Here is a 14,674-nt window from a genome sequence, read left to right on the forward strand (position 1 = left end):
CACAGGTAACCCAGGTAAAAAGGCGCAAATCTATTGTCTGCCGTTGCTGTGACGGAGGGGGAGGGGCCTGACAACATGTACCCAGAACCTCCCGCGACACTGTTTTGCATCATCCGGGCATTGGGATCTCAACCCAGAATTCCAATGGGTGGCGGAGACTGCGGGAACTGTGGGATAGCTGTGGGATAGCTACCCATAGTGCAATGCTCCGGAAGTCGACGCTAGCCTCGGTACTGTGGACGCGGTCCGCCGACTAGAGCACTTAGAGCATTTTATGTGGGGACACACACAATCGGCTGTATACAACCGATTTCTATAAAACCGGTTTCTATAAATTCGAACTAATTTCGTAGTGTAGACATAGTGACCTGCCCAAAGTCACATAGGAAGTCTGACAGAACAGCCTACTACATCCAAAGCTACCACTCTAACCACTGGACCACCCTTCCTCTCCAGTACTGGATTACCTAGACCACTGGTCTGACCTAGTATGGCAATTCCAACAGTCCTGCAATTACAAGCAGAAACTACCCTCTTAATCTGTATGATTATTTCCATAGACAAAGAGACCATTAATCCCAAAGGACCATTTTGCTAAATCTCAAAGGGAGCTGCAAAGGCTCAGCACCAATGAAAAAGCAGGTACCTTTTGTTTAGTCATCTAAATGCTGATTTAGGCACTTAGAGTCTGAACATTTTGGCCATAGACTACAGTGTGTAGAAGAAAAGCTTTATAGATATCTAGCCTTGGGGGTGGGGGGAGGTTGTTTTTCTGACACCGACTTACATAAGGAAAAGCCTCTCGTAGAAAAAAATCTAATGCATAGCAATTCAATTCTGATCTGCTTGGCAATCACTCTTCATGTTATGTGATAGGTGTATGGACATTTTTTCAGCAGAACAAAATGTTAAATACCACAGGACCACATACTCTTGCCCCTGTCCTGAGAGGTTTGAATTGAAGTAGAGGCTAGAAGTACTTATCCTAAGGCATTAAATATTTATGAAAAGTCAGCAACATTTTAAATATAATAGTGCAGCTTGCTTTGACATTTAAGTGACTTCTATCCCAAGGTGTTTCTTTTATGTCTGAAGTTATTGCCAAATAGTACAATACATAGCAGCAGAAAATGAAACACTTCAAATACAAGACTGGAAACATATTTCTTTTGTTGTGTTATAGCAGAAAATTGAATCTTCAACTTGTCATTTTTGCATTGACATTCCTGTTCTCTCCCACAAAAGGGGAAAAACAAGGAGACTATTTTAAGAATAGCCGCAGTTAACTACAGAGGAAATTATATTGCCTGCTGAGTTTTAAAAAAATCTGTATGTAGTTCAAGCATAACCTGTTTGAGCACATTTCAACGTTCCTACGGACTGCAACCCTGGTGGAACAGACAGCTATAGCCTTTCAAAGTTTAGTCTTCTGTTATGAAAATTGCATTCTTGTAACATACTTTAGGTGGAATCTGTCTTTATATTTAGCTATAAAAATAACCTATTGGTTGGTGCAGTAATAGAAGACTAGCTTCTTCTAATGCCAATAGTACAATTTGTTATTTTCTTTGCTTCGTGTGGTGATATAACATAGAAGGAAATGGGCTCTTTTGTGGTTAAGGATAGCATAGAATTTTATTATAAATACCTTTCATCCTGTGAAGTGAAACGTTAACTCTTATTTGCTCTATTTAAATAGCACTTGCATTTCAACAGTAATATTTTATTTTGTTCTGGTATCTTTTTATAAAAGCAAAGAGATAACTAAAATATTTGAAATGGTTATACGGGAAAGGTGCCATAGTAATAAAACTATGATGCGTTGTTATAATCACCATGGTAATTTACCAAGAATATAAGAATACAACTAACAACATCATTTATGAAGACACATTTTTACTGATTCACTTGCAATGGCTCTATCAAAAATGGTGCTTGTTTACTTTGTGATAATATTAGTTTGCCATTTTATTTATAGATTTGTTTTTTAAACTCTTATTTATGTTTGTATGTATTTTATCCTTTAATTCTTTACCTGTCACTTGCTCCAATAGATCAGAAAAACACATAAACCACCTCAGTGGAATGTAATAAAACTCATGGTCCTTTTAAGATTTTCTCTTAATTACAAAACAGAATGACAAATAATGCTGAGCAAATGGCTTGTAAGGATTTTTTTTTAATTTCAACTTTTTTTTCTGTCTATGGAATATTTGTGAACAGATTTCAATTTTCTCAAAGTAATTCAGCATTAATTTAGTTTAACTTTATAGCTGTTGTTTGTTATTATTGTTCCTTATGTAACTCTTCTGTCATGTGCAGCCAGCAGCAACAAGGGCTGGGTTCAGTATCTAGGGGTTCTTTTTTACCAATACAATACTAAACCAGCTTAAGCCCCCACCCAGGGACCTGGGAGAATTTACACAGTGTAACAAGACTCTCAATTGAGTCTAAATTAGCTAAATTACCATGGAAAGAGGACAGGTCAAATGGTGTCTAGGGCCCACACCACCAGGTACAAGTACCTGTCCCCACCCTCTCTCAACATACTAGGCTTTGGAACCCATGTCCTCTGCCAGTTGAGGATGAGTCCCTCCACTGCAGTATGCCAGGTACAGTTCTGCTGCCCTCGATTCACACAACAAGGATAACAACCCTTTATTACTCCTGCCACAATAACAAGGAGACTGGGGATCCAACACCAGCCACAAATGATCATTTGGACAAGCAATCCCATCATGCTGAGCACTAGGCAGGGTGGTGTGCCCATGCAAACGAGATCAGCTCCTAAAGTCCTTTGCCACAGCTCACCACTAGATGTCAGGGGAGAGCTCATTCAGACTCTGCTTACACTTATGATAAGAAGTTCCTGGAATGTAATGGGGACAACTTTTTGTTTCCGAAAGTGGAGAAATTAACTAGAGGAATAACTATTTTAGACTTGATTCTGACCATCAGGGAGGAAGTGGTTGTGAATCTGAAAGTGGAAGACAATTTGTGTGAATGTGGTAATGAAAAGTTAGATTTCATGATTTTAAGGAAAGGAGTGAGAGCAGCAGAATAAGGAAAATGGACGTCAAATAAGTAGACTTTAACAAACTCAGAGAACGGGTAGGTAAGGTCTCCTGGGAAGAAAATGTAAGGGATAAAGGAGTTGAGGAGAGCTGGCAGTTTCTCAAGGAGACAAGATTGAATGCACAATTGCAAACTATCCTGATGCAAAGGAAAGGTAGGAAGAATAGTAAGACGCCAATATGGTTTAATCAGAAACTCTTTAATGACCTGAAAAATCAGGACTCCTACAAAGAGAGGAAGCATGGATGATTTGCAAAGGAGGAGTACAAAAGAATAGCACAACCATGTGAGGATAAAATCAGAAAGACTAAGGCACAAAATGAGTTACACCTCACAAGGGACATAAGAAGAGGTCCTTTAAATACATTAGAAGCAAGAGAAAGATGAAGGAAAGTGTAGGTCCTCTACTTAGCGGAGGAGAGCTAACAGAGGACAGCAAGAAGGCCTATTTTGCTCCAGTCTTCACTAAAAATGTTAATGGTGATCAGAAACTCACAGTTAATATTAACAATAAGGGGGAAGGAATGCAAGCCAAAAGAGGGAAAAAGCAGGTTAAAGACTATTTAGATAAGTTAGATGCATTTAAGTCAGCAGGGCCTGAGAAAATTCATCCTAGGGTACTCAAGGAACTAGCAGAAGCAATATTGGAACTATTAGCAGTTATCTTCCGAGAACTCATGGAGGATGAGTGAGATCCCAGAGGACTGGAGAAGGGCACCTATCTTAAAAAGTGGAACAAAGAGGACATGGAAATCACAGACCAGTCAGTCTCCGACTGACTCTTGCCAGGTTTCCAATGTGAATGTTCATGGAAAGCAACTTTTAAAACGGGGTTTTCTTGAGTATTTGAGAGTGTGGGCTTAAAAATCATTCTGCAAGCATACATGCTAGTATAACTTGATTGCATGACTGTTCATGGAAATCAAATACAAAAGCAGCACTCATAGTTGAAGTGCATTCATTTAGAAACCTCAAACACCTAGTAATTATTTCTTCAGTATTCACTGAGCTCTATATGACAATTATAAATATTAGTAAACTACCATGGCAACTGTTATCTAAAAGCAAATGTTTTACTGCATTATAATCTGAAAGTTATTTATAGTGGGTACATAGAAAAAGATACAAACTTTTGGGGTCCATTCCGGTACCCATTTAAACCAGTGGGGAGGAAGGATGGTTGTGTGGTTAAGTCAGAAGGCTAGGACTTGAGAGCTGGGTTCAGTTTTCGTCTGACACAGATTTCCTAGGTGATCTTGGGCATGACAGTCTCTGGGTGTCAGTTGCCCGTCTATAAACCGGGGATAATAGTTCTCTCAACTTTTGCTCTCTTGTCATGGATGATAGGTCCATCAATGGCTATGAGCCAGGACGGGCAGGGATGGTGTCCCTAGCCTCTGTTTGCCAGAAGCTAGGAATGGATAATGGGATGGATCACTTGATGATTACCTGTTCTGTTCATTCCCTCTGAAGCACCTAGCATTGGCCACTTATGGAAAACAGGATATTGGGCTAGATGGACCTTTGCTCTGACACTGTGTGGCCGTTATGTTCTTGTCTATTTAGACTGTAAGCTCTTCGTGGCAAGAATTGTTTGATACGTTTCTCTATTGCACAGCAAAATGGGATCCCAATTTGGTTTGGGAGTCTTACATGCTCCTGTAACACAAATAAACCACAACCACCACCACTGGGAGTCTGGCCACTGACCGCAGTGGGAGCACAATCAGTCCTAACATGATATAATTTTAGTTATGTGCTGATTTAATAGGAGTTAGATCAGACCTTAAATGAACTGAAAGGCTTGCACTGACCTCAGTGGGGGCTGGATAAGGCTAGGCTATTAGGGCCCAGTCTTTTGATGGGCTGAAGAAGTTTATAGAATTGAGCCTTTACTCATCATTTACTTGTCTAATGTTGAGAAAACCTCATGCAAAAGCCCTGGAACTTGACTGGATAAACACCTTTCCCAATACCAGCTGCTTCTTTTATCTCAAACTCCTGACTCTCTTTCTGGAGTTCAAATACAATCCGGTATATGGCTACTTTATCCATATCAGAGACACACACTTAGATGCTTTTGTATGGAAGTTGCCAGCACTGATAACGCACTACAGTCCATTCAGCCAGGGCTTTATTTTATCGGGCATGAACCACATGCATTACTCTGCAATTACATAGTGCTGGATTCAATAAAATATCCATCTAGTCTCTCCACTGTGGCAGCCACACAAGGCTTTGCTAGCTCTTAAATATTGATTTATCTGCAGAGATTGTGCAGAAGCCATACAGGTTTTTTTTAATCAAATACAGTCCTGTCATGGGGTGCACAGTCGGTCCGTCTTCTTCCAGGCCCAGTTGCCCTCCCAAACAAGTCCAGGGAGACTTCAGCTCTGTGCAACACCCGTGTCTTTTATTCTTTAAGCATTTTCCCACCACCAGTGTCCAACTATATACAAGCCTTACAGGTTTCTTGCCTACTGGAGGCTGGGTTATTAACCAGCTAGAGGGCTTCCACCTCCCTCTCTGACCGACCCCCCTCCCTTTCTGGCTCCTTCTCAGCCTGTGTAGCTCCTGGACTATCAGGGTGGTAGTGTTGCCAATCCCCAGGCAGACAATAGGCTTTTCAACCAGCCCAAATCTACCCCCTTTGATTGGGGCTGATTAGGTGTGTTTGCAGCAGCACCCTGCCACAAGTCCATATTGATATTTAAGCTATTAGCCATGCAATTGTCGTGCTCTGATTACTGTAGTATATAACTAGAACACATAGCATATAAAGGATGCTCCAATGGGATGTTTGGTCCCATTTTAGGCAATAGCAGAGAGTGCAGGGGATGGTAGAGATTTGAATGCATAAGGCCAGATTTACAGCTGGTGTAAATCAGAATAGCACTATTGAATGATGCTGATTTACACCAGCTGAGGATCTGGCCCATGGTGATCCTGCTTAGGCAGGCAGGATGCAGCTTATTTTCTATGCCTGCTGAGCCAGCTTGACCAAGGCTTTCAAGCCTAATGCCCCTACTCACCATTTTAAACACTACAGTAGTTATGGAAAAATTAATCACCTGTAGGGGGCAGACAGGGAGCAGGATAACTGCCACATTGTTCCATACAGGGCTGGATTTCCCCCACTCCAAAGAATAAACTGCAGTTCCCAGAGATTCACCTTTGTCTTAATTGTTTTATCTGTAAATACAACAAACATTATTGGTTGTCTCTCACATATTCTCTATTCAGCTTTTCTGAATCGCAAAAGAAAAAATGACCATGTTACTCAGCTCAGCCATCTGAAAGGTCAAAAAAAAAATTGCATCTCAGCATGAATAAATCCAGAAGTGTATTTGAAATAGAGTTTAAATTAGATTGCAATTTTTGATTCCCGCTTACAAGGATAAAGCGGTGCCACTCGTGACGTTAGCCAGACGTGGCAGAGTCTTAAACTGCAGCACTTTTTGAACAGTGGCAAGTTCAGAAATGTCAACTGTAATTAAGAAATGTACATTGGAAATAGCAGCAAAGAGTCCAGTGGCACCTTATAGACTCTTTGACATGCATCCGACGAAGTGGGCATTCACCCACGAAAGCTCATGCTCCAATACGTCGGTTAGTCTATAAGGTGCCACAGGACTCTTTGCTGCTTTTACAGATCCAGACTAACATGTCTATCCCTCTGATACTTGACATTGGAAATAGAAGGACAAAATTCTGCTCACTTTGCTCATGTGAGCAGTTCCACTGGTTACTTAGTGAACATTTCCGGTGGTCTGGCCCTTCCTGGCTCTTACCTTTTAGACTGCAGGGCTTAGCAATCAGATGTCATTTCTTTTAAAAAAATAAAACAGGCTCACAAGATCTGTCATTGCGAACAGTCCCAACAATAATTTTTTTTTAAATCAATACTAAGGAACACATTCAACTATAATAGTGTGCTTGCCTGGTTATTTTGAACTAGATGAATGAAGAAAATGTAAAGAACAATTAGCAGCCTGTGACTAGTCCCTTGAAGGTACAAAGGTCTGAAACTAAAAATGAATTTCTATTGGAAACAATGCTTGATTCAAGGCCCCTTGAAGTCAATGAATGAGAGTAAAATAGTAGTGTTTTTTTGTGTAGTTCTGGGAGAGCGTTATGATGAAGGGATAGGATTCATTTACACTTTGTAGTTATTCTGCTACAGGGGCAGAGTTAAGGTTGTTTAGGTGCTGGTCATTGGAACTGTTTCTGTCTGATGGGTCAGGTATGTGTGTGAGAAAGAACTGGCTGTTAAGATTGGCATTAGAATTGTTTATTACACCTTACCCTGTGATTTTTTGCTGTTGGAAACAATCTTTATTTCTTAATGAGTCTTCCTATGGTTCCCGAGGGTAACAAAGGCAGCCAATATGGTGGTATTTAAGTCTTGAAAAGTGAAACTACCTTCTGACATTGTTTGATGGATCAACACATTCTTTGAGAGACCCATATGAATAGATCCCCTTGGGAAATATGTCAGAGTGGATATGTATTTCCAATGGCAACTAACTTTGAAATGCTAATAATTTGGTGCAAAAGGATGATTTTCCTTGAAACATTGGTTTCCTATGTATGACACTGGAGCCTCTCTTCTCTGAGTGACCAGGATCATCCCTACCTGAAGTGTGCATAGAGTACCCTCTCTGCTTAGATCTCTTCATTTTCATGCAGAAGGGGAATTGTCCATTCCTATGTCACTGTTCTCCCTTTCTCTGGAGTCCTCTCTATGGGTCTAGAGTCCATGATAGGGGAGAAGTTAGAGACCAGGTGGGTCAGGATACATCTTTCCCCCTCTTTAGCACCATGGAAATTCCCTGGAAAAAAGATATTACAGGTAGGGGTGTTATCAGTATCAGTGTCCATGCGGGACCTGCAACATCCATGTGCAATGAGTCCCTGGCAGTACAGTTCCAATGGAGGTGGTCCTGGCCACCCATGAATCTCTGGAGCCCCCATAACTATTTTCATAGGAAGAGGGAGAGCATCCCCCAAGTAAGATAATGGGGGTGTCTCAGTGAGATGATCTTCATGGAGAATTCCTCCTCAGAGAAGGGGATTTTCTGACTCAATACAATATTCTCTCTGATTGCCAGGAGCGTACTATAGCCAGTCAATAAGCAACTTGTACAACAAATCTCTTCCTAAAGTACCTGTACAAAATAAAGGATTTTAGATTGTTCTATGAGTTGGCTCTATTGCCTTTTGTTGAGTTAATTACCCTGCATTAACATGGGGAACTGTATTTTGCAAATGTGTTATGAGATACCTTGAAGTGTGTCATAATTACTTTTACTCTGACATACCAGGTTTGCTTATGGTTTAATAAGAATGATTGCATTTATACATCACATTTCATCTAAGGATCAAACCATTTCTCCAATATCAACAATCCTCACACCAATATGAGGTAGGTAGATAGTAGTAGATAGATTCAATGTTTGTAATGGCTCAGCCATTCCCAGTCCTTGCAGGATTGAATAAGGACTGGGAATGGCTGAGCCATTACAAACATTGAATCTATCTCCCCTTGTAAGTATTCTCACACTTCTTATCAAACTGTCTGTACTGGGCTAGCTTGATTATCACTTCAAAAGTTTTTTTCTCTTACTTAATTGGCCTCTCAGAGTTGGTAAGACAACTCCCACCTGTTCATGCTCTCTGTATGTGTGTATATATATATCCTCAATATATGTTCCACTCTATATGCATCCGAAGAAGTGGGCTGTAGTCCACGAAAGCTTATGCTCTAATAAATTTATTAGTCTCTAAGGTGCCACAAGTACTCCTGTTCTTTTTGTGGATACAGACTAACACGGCTGCTACTCTGAAACCAATGTTTAATAGCAATCCCACACCACAGTTTAGGACAGGAAGTGAAGAATACCTTCACCATTTGAAACCATCAGAGGGATTTTTGGGAGGTGAAATGTAAATACCCAAGTTGGAATCTTACCAGGATATCAAGGTTAACATCCATGATCTTACAGAAAGTGCCCTGAAACCCTTAATGACCCAAATGGTAACAAAATTCATTCTACATGTCCTCCAAAAGACAACATCCTTACAGAAGCACAGTGACCTCTCACAATATCGCTGGACTTTGTTTTAATGTCAAGCTACTGACCACGTGTGACTGCTTAGATCACAGCATAAAGTGGTATGACTGCAGACCATAATATTATACCTATTTTAGAGATGGGTGAATTGAGGCACAAAAGGCCAAGTCACTTTACTAAATTAACACAGCAAGGCAGTAGAAGAGCCAGGAATAAAATCAGGGAATCCTGACTCCCAATCCTTTCCAGTAACCGCTAGATGACAATTTTTAAATGTCTGCACAAATAACGTGCTATTAAGTTAATGATTTTTTGGCGAGTGATGTGCATGGAATGAGTACAACAGTGTAAATAAGTTAATGTTTGAAATTAATGAGCTGTGCAAACTGAGCAGTTCATTTTGAGCTTCTTCTGATTAGGCAGCTGATCTTCTGCAACTAATGCTTTTCATGCTGAGCAGTATGGTCTCTTTGTTGCCTTGTACTCACTCGCCTGTCTATAGCGATCCACCCGTGTCTTTTGTCTTATACTTAGGTTGCAAGCTCGTGTGATCAGGGTACATCTTTTTTCCCGTCTTTGTACCAGACCTAGCATAATGGACTCCTGCTCTATGACTGGACCTTAACACTAATTATAAACGCTAGTAGAATTCCAGCCAATTTTACATTCCCGTATATTGCTCATATGGAACATGTGAGTAATTGTTGAAGTCAGGATATCACAGTACACATGTATTGCATATCTTGAAAAAAGTATCTTTCAAAACAGCATGATCTCCAAATCACAATGATCTAGGAGAAATCCAGCTCTATCTTTTCTTATATTCAGAATCCCCACATTCCAGTCTCACTCCCGCAAGCACTCACTGCAGAAAGCTCCCATCAACCAAGCAATTTCCATGGTGAGGGTCACTATTTAAGGAGAGAATGGTGAGTGCATATATTTATTGTCATTTTATTTGAATATTTGTCTGTTAAGCCATTTTGCTGGGGTAGTTTTATTATTTATGATCAATCCTAAAAAGGCTATATTTAAAAAAAACCCAACCAACCAACCAACAAACAAAAACCGAACATGGATGCTTTCCAAACTACTGATATTTTCGTTTGAAACCCTTTCCCCCGCACCTTGGTCACATGTCATGCCAACTACATTATATTGAATGATTTGGATATTGCATTCACACTACAGCCATATCATAAAGATTTTTGCAAAAAGACAACATCAGACTTCTCTCCGGCGGCGGGGCGGAGAAATCTATTCAATTTTGCCCCCCCCACCTTTCCTCATCCCATGTCTCAACTACAGGACTATCCTTCTCCTCAGTTACCCATTCCAGCCTGCTGACTAGTGCCTCTTTGAAGCAGCTATCCCTGCTGGCTGGCATTTAATATGCATGTTAATGACTTGTAGTATTTTCTAGCATGCAGTGTTGGCCTCTGGGACAAAGGGGCTGCAGCAACCTTAATTAAAAATGCAACAAATACTGCAGAATGAGTTACTGCTAGTTAAAGGGGTTAAGAGACACACGAAAAAAAGTCGCATATGTTGGAGCTGAAGGTGAGTAGTACTCGAGAGACAACAGCTCCATTAAAAATGAAAAAGGGATGAAATTAACAGTGACAAAATGGTTGAGATGGTGATTTTTTACAAATCTCTCTTCATTGTGTTAAATAAAGAAATTTGAACAATTAGGAAGTAGGAATAACCCTGTAAAATTAATTGTTGGTAAAGAGATTATTGGGAAAAATGAATGTATACATACTAATTCTGATCTGTATTCCAGAGCAGTGATTTTCAACCTTTTTTCCATTCGCAGACTTCTAACAATGTCAAATGGAGGTGCGGATCCCTTTGGAAATCTTAGACATAATCTGTAGACCCCCAGGGATCCTAGAGTATTAGTAGGTTCATTATGTAATTCCTCTGTGACTTTGTCTCACTCTGCATCACCTCAGGAGGAGCCCAGGGAAGGAACTGTGAATGAGAATGTAAATTAAAGTCTGACATTGACAATATTTCTATTTTATTCAGGTTATTACACTGCACTCATCACCATGGTATTATAGTCTTGCTGATACTGATCTCACTAGTCTTACTGTTGTAACTTCACTGACTTTATAGCCTATAAGTCAAATCAGAGTCAGACCCTGAGAAAGGAGTGGTGGCTCCTTGTATATATATATATGTGCTTCAAGTGGCAGTGCTGTCGTGCCAGCATCTTTCACCAACGTTAAATTTGGAAAGGTTAAAATTTAAAGGAACCAAAATGTCTTCTTCACTGCACTCCCATAAGACAGACATAAAAAGCATTAGCACAAAAATGTTTTCCCTGACTCAGATCAGAAAAGAATTTCCCCCCCTTTTTAAAAAAAGACTAGCAGATCACAGGTATCTTTTCCCCCTTCAGTTCATTCTCATGCCTTTAATCTATCAAAGGCAATCCCTGACAAGAACCAGTCTTCGTTAACTGGAAGCAGTAATGAGTTGTAGCATCAATATATCTAAAAGCAATCACATCTTGTCCTAAAAGAGAAAGCATTAGGCCAAGACAATGAGACTCCTAAAGACCTGTGGTACATCTTTGTGCCTTCTATTAGCCCAGTCCTCTTCCATCATCCACAAGATTTAAATTCACTGTACTGGTTTTGAAACTGATGTTGAACTGTTGTAATCTGTACACATTGTAATCTGGATGCAGTGCTCCAATAAAGTCTAAGAAACATCCCATAGGGTGTCTGTGAGAAAAGAAAGAACGCAGCTATTTTGCAAGTGGACCCAGTATGAAATATTAAAGGTTGCTTACTCCTGACATGGTGTGCTTGTACTTAGCACACCAGACATTAGCATCAGGATGTTCAACTTGTGGTACCAAGAAAACAGTGGTTAAAAACCACCAAAATAGTGTGTCTGGCCAATTTACAAATCTGAGATGCTCAGAGAGTTGGCAATGGTTCCAGTTCATTGCACTGACAAGATGTCTTACTTCACTTTGGACTTAAATAGTGTCATTTCTATTCCCTGATCACAACTCTTCGTGTCATTGCCAAATTTATCTCTGTGGCCAAGTGAAAAAAACAGAATGTTTAGATGTATCAAAATTTAAAGGATTGTAGAAAGAGTGAGATTCTTTCACTTCTGCATCCAGTGAAGTTCAACAGAAAATGGAAGATTCACCCATTTATCTGATTCTTCACTGCCCCAATTTATGTGGTCATTTACACCTGTGAAGAGTGGCTGCAAAACACTACCTAGTCAGAACTCTGTATACAGGGACACCACTGGTAGCATGTTGTACCTTCTTTGCACAGGTGTCAGTGTGTACGTAAGGGGGGAGGATGGTGCCAGTGGGGGAGGGGGGCAGCTGACTTTCCCCATGTTTTTCCACTGTGGAGTGGGGAAGAGGGATCTTGGGCACATGATTTGTCTCAGAGGCAGGAACAGCATTAAGACTTCATGAAACCTCACCCCATTTCTCTATACCCACAGGATATGTGGTGGGCGGCTTCCCACCCCATGAGGACATTATAATACCCCATGGCAAGACACAGATGAGGAACAAAATCCATGTCAAATAGTCCCTCCAACTGATTTCAGTTTCCAGCAGCAGCACCCAGACTTTTTCACCCCAGTCACTAGGTCTGCCAGTAACTGCATAGGGTACCAAGTCCCAGCTAGTTCATCCATCTTAGAGACAAATATTTTAAGATGTGCAGCTCCCATCCATATCAAACAGGTGTTCCCCAGCTTTGATAGTATAGCAGCACCAGAGTGGAGGAGACAGGGCTGTTCTCTTGGACATCACTTGATTTAAAGACAAGACACCAAGACTGTGCTTTAACCGGGCTGCAACTTTATTAACTTAACAGATCTGAGAAACTATCTGGCAACATTCATCCAGTACAGACCATTCTTCCTCTAGTAATCTGTACCACCAGGGAGAGGGCTGCCCACAGCATCATCCTACCCCCACTCCATCCTCCAAATCCTTGACCTGGTCCCAGCACCACTATTGTGACCCTTCTGGCCCTTCCTTCAGACCAGGGTTGAGGGCATGGAGAAAAGGAGGTGACCCCTTGCTGTACCAGACAATAAGATCCCCCCCCTGCTTGCCCTCACTTTCTTTTAGGGAAGCCCTCCCCCAATCAGATTCCAACTACAGGTTTTCAAGGAGCTGGACCCCCTGGTAAAGGAGGGCCTGTATGAGAAACCTGCCAAGCTGCAACAGCATAAACACCTTGATAACCCACATACCCACTGGGCTGCTGAAACCCTCCCCAGCTCCCAGGCGAATCTGGCAGTGAGGGGTAAATTCCTTCCCAGCTCCAAAAGGCAAGCAGTGTCTCACCCACAACGTGCCCAGTCCTATTCTAACCCATGGCAGATGATGGGCATCTACCACAGCCTGGCCAGTCAGCCACATGGCTAGGGTACACACAGTCTGCCATAGGGAAACCCTCATGAGGATGCTGAGAGCCAGTGGGTGTCATAAACCCTTAAAGGGCCTCAGATGTTTCTTTCCCTGATATCCCAGAAAAACCCCCAACATTGCTGAGGCTGCAAAGGGGACATTTAAATCAACCCCCAACCATGCCTGCACTTCCCACCCTCCCAGTACACACTTGCTGCCCCCATTGAGTTTTCTCCAGCTGGCAACTGTGAAACAGAAAATAAAGTAAATGACTAACAAACACTAAATATAATGAGATTCTGTGTCCCTGCTGAGTTTTAGCCAATTGCCTTTGAATGACACATATAGTTATTATTAGTTAGACAAGACTTTTTTAAGCTGTCCTCACTTATATACTAACATACTATAATAATTACCACAGATGAACTTCCAGGTGAGTTGGTATGTCCCTCATTGCATGCTCTGGTAGATAACTTTCGCAAGCACAAATGAACAACACAACAAGCGCTGAAGAGCTTTAAAAACAAAATATTTGTATTACATGAGATGTAGGCTTGTGTTCCCCAGAAAAATTAACGCCATAGGACAAATTAACAACCTTTTCACAGCACCTAAAATCCACATAAATAAAGAACATTTATGATCTCCCACAATCCTCTATTGGAACACTAAATCTATGACCATATATGCCATTCTATTAGCTAGGAAGTATGATATTGATGACCAATCTGTGGCAGACAATGCTCTTGCATTACTAAGATACATCATCTCACACGTACAGCACAAACTCTGTGTATAAAAACATTTCTGCTGATGAATGTTTTTGAATGAATACTTGGAGAGCAGAACTCAAAACTTTCTCATAAGTAAAGTGGAGTCGTTGACTCTTCCCCCCGCCCTCCCGAGTAATACTATTATAGTTAAAAATTGTAACAAAGTAGTTGCAAAGATTATACAAAGTGTGGTTCAAATCCTGCAGTCCTTTGCTTCAAAGAGAGTTTGGACTGAACAAGGATTAGAGGTTTTTGCCCTTGATTTTTTTTTTTTTAAACATACACCCTCCCTATCATGTTCATTTCAATGTACAGAAGTCTAGGTAAGGTCAAACAATGTC

This window comes from Trachemys scripta, chromosome 3 (assembly GCF_013100865.1).
Source record: "Trachemys scripta elegans isolate TJP31775 chromosome 3, CAS_Tse_1.0, whole genome shotgun sequence".
NCBI classification, from domain to species: Eukaryota; Metazoa; Chordata; order Testudines; family Emydidae; genus Trachemys; species Trachemys scripta.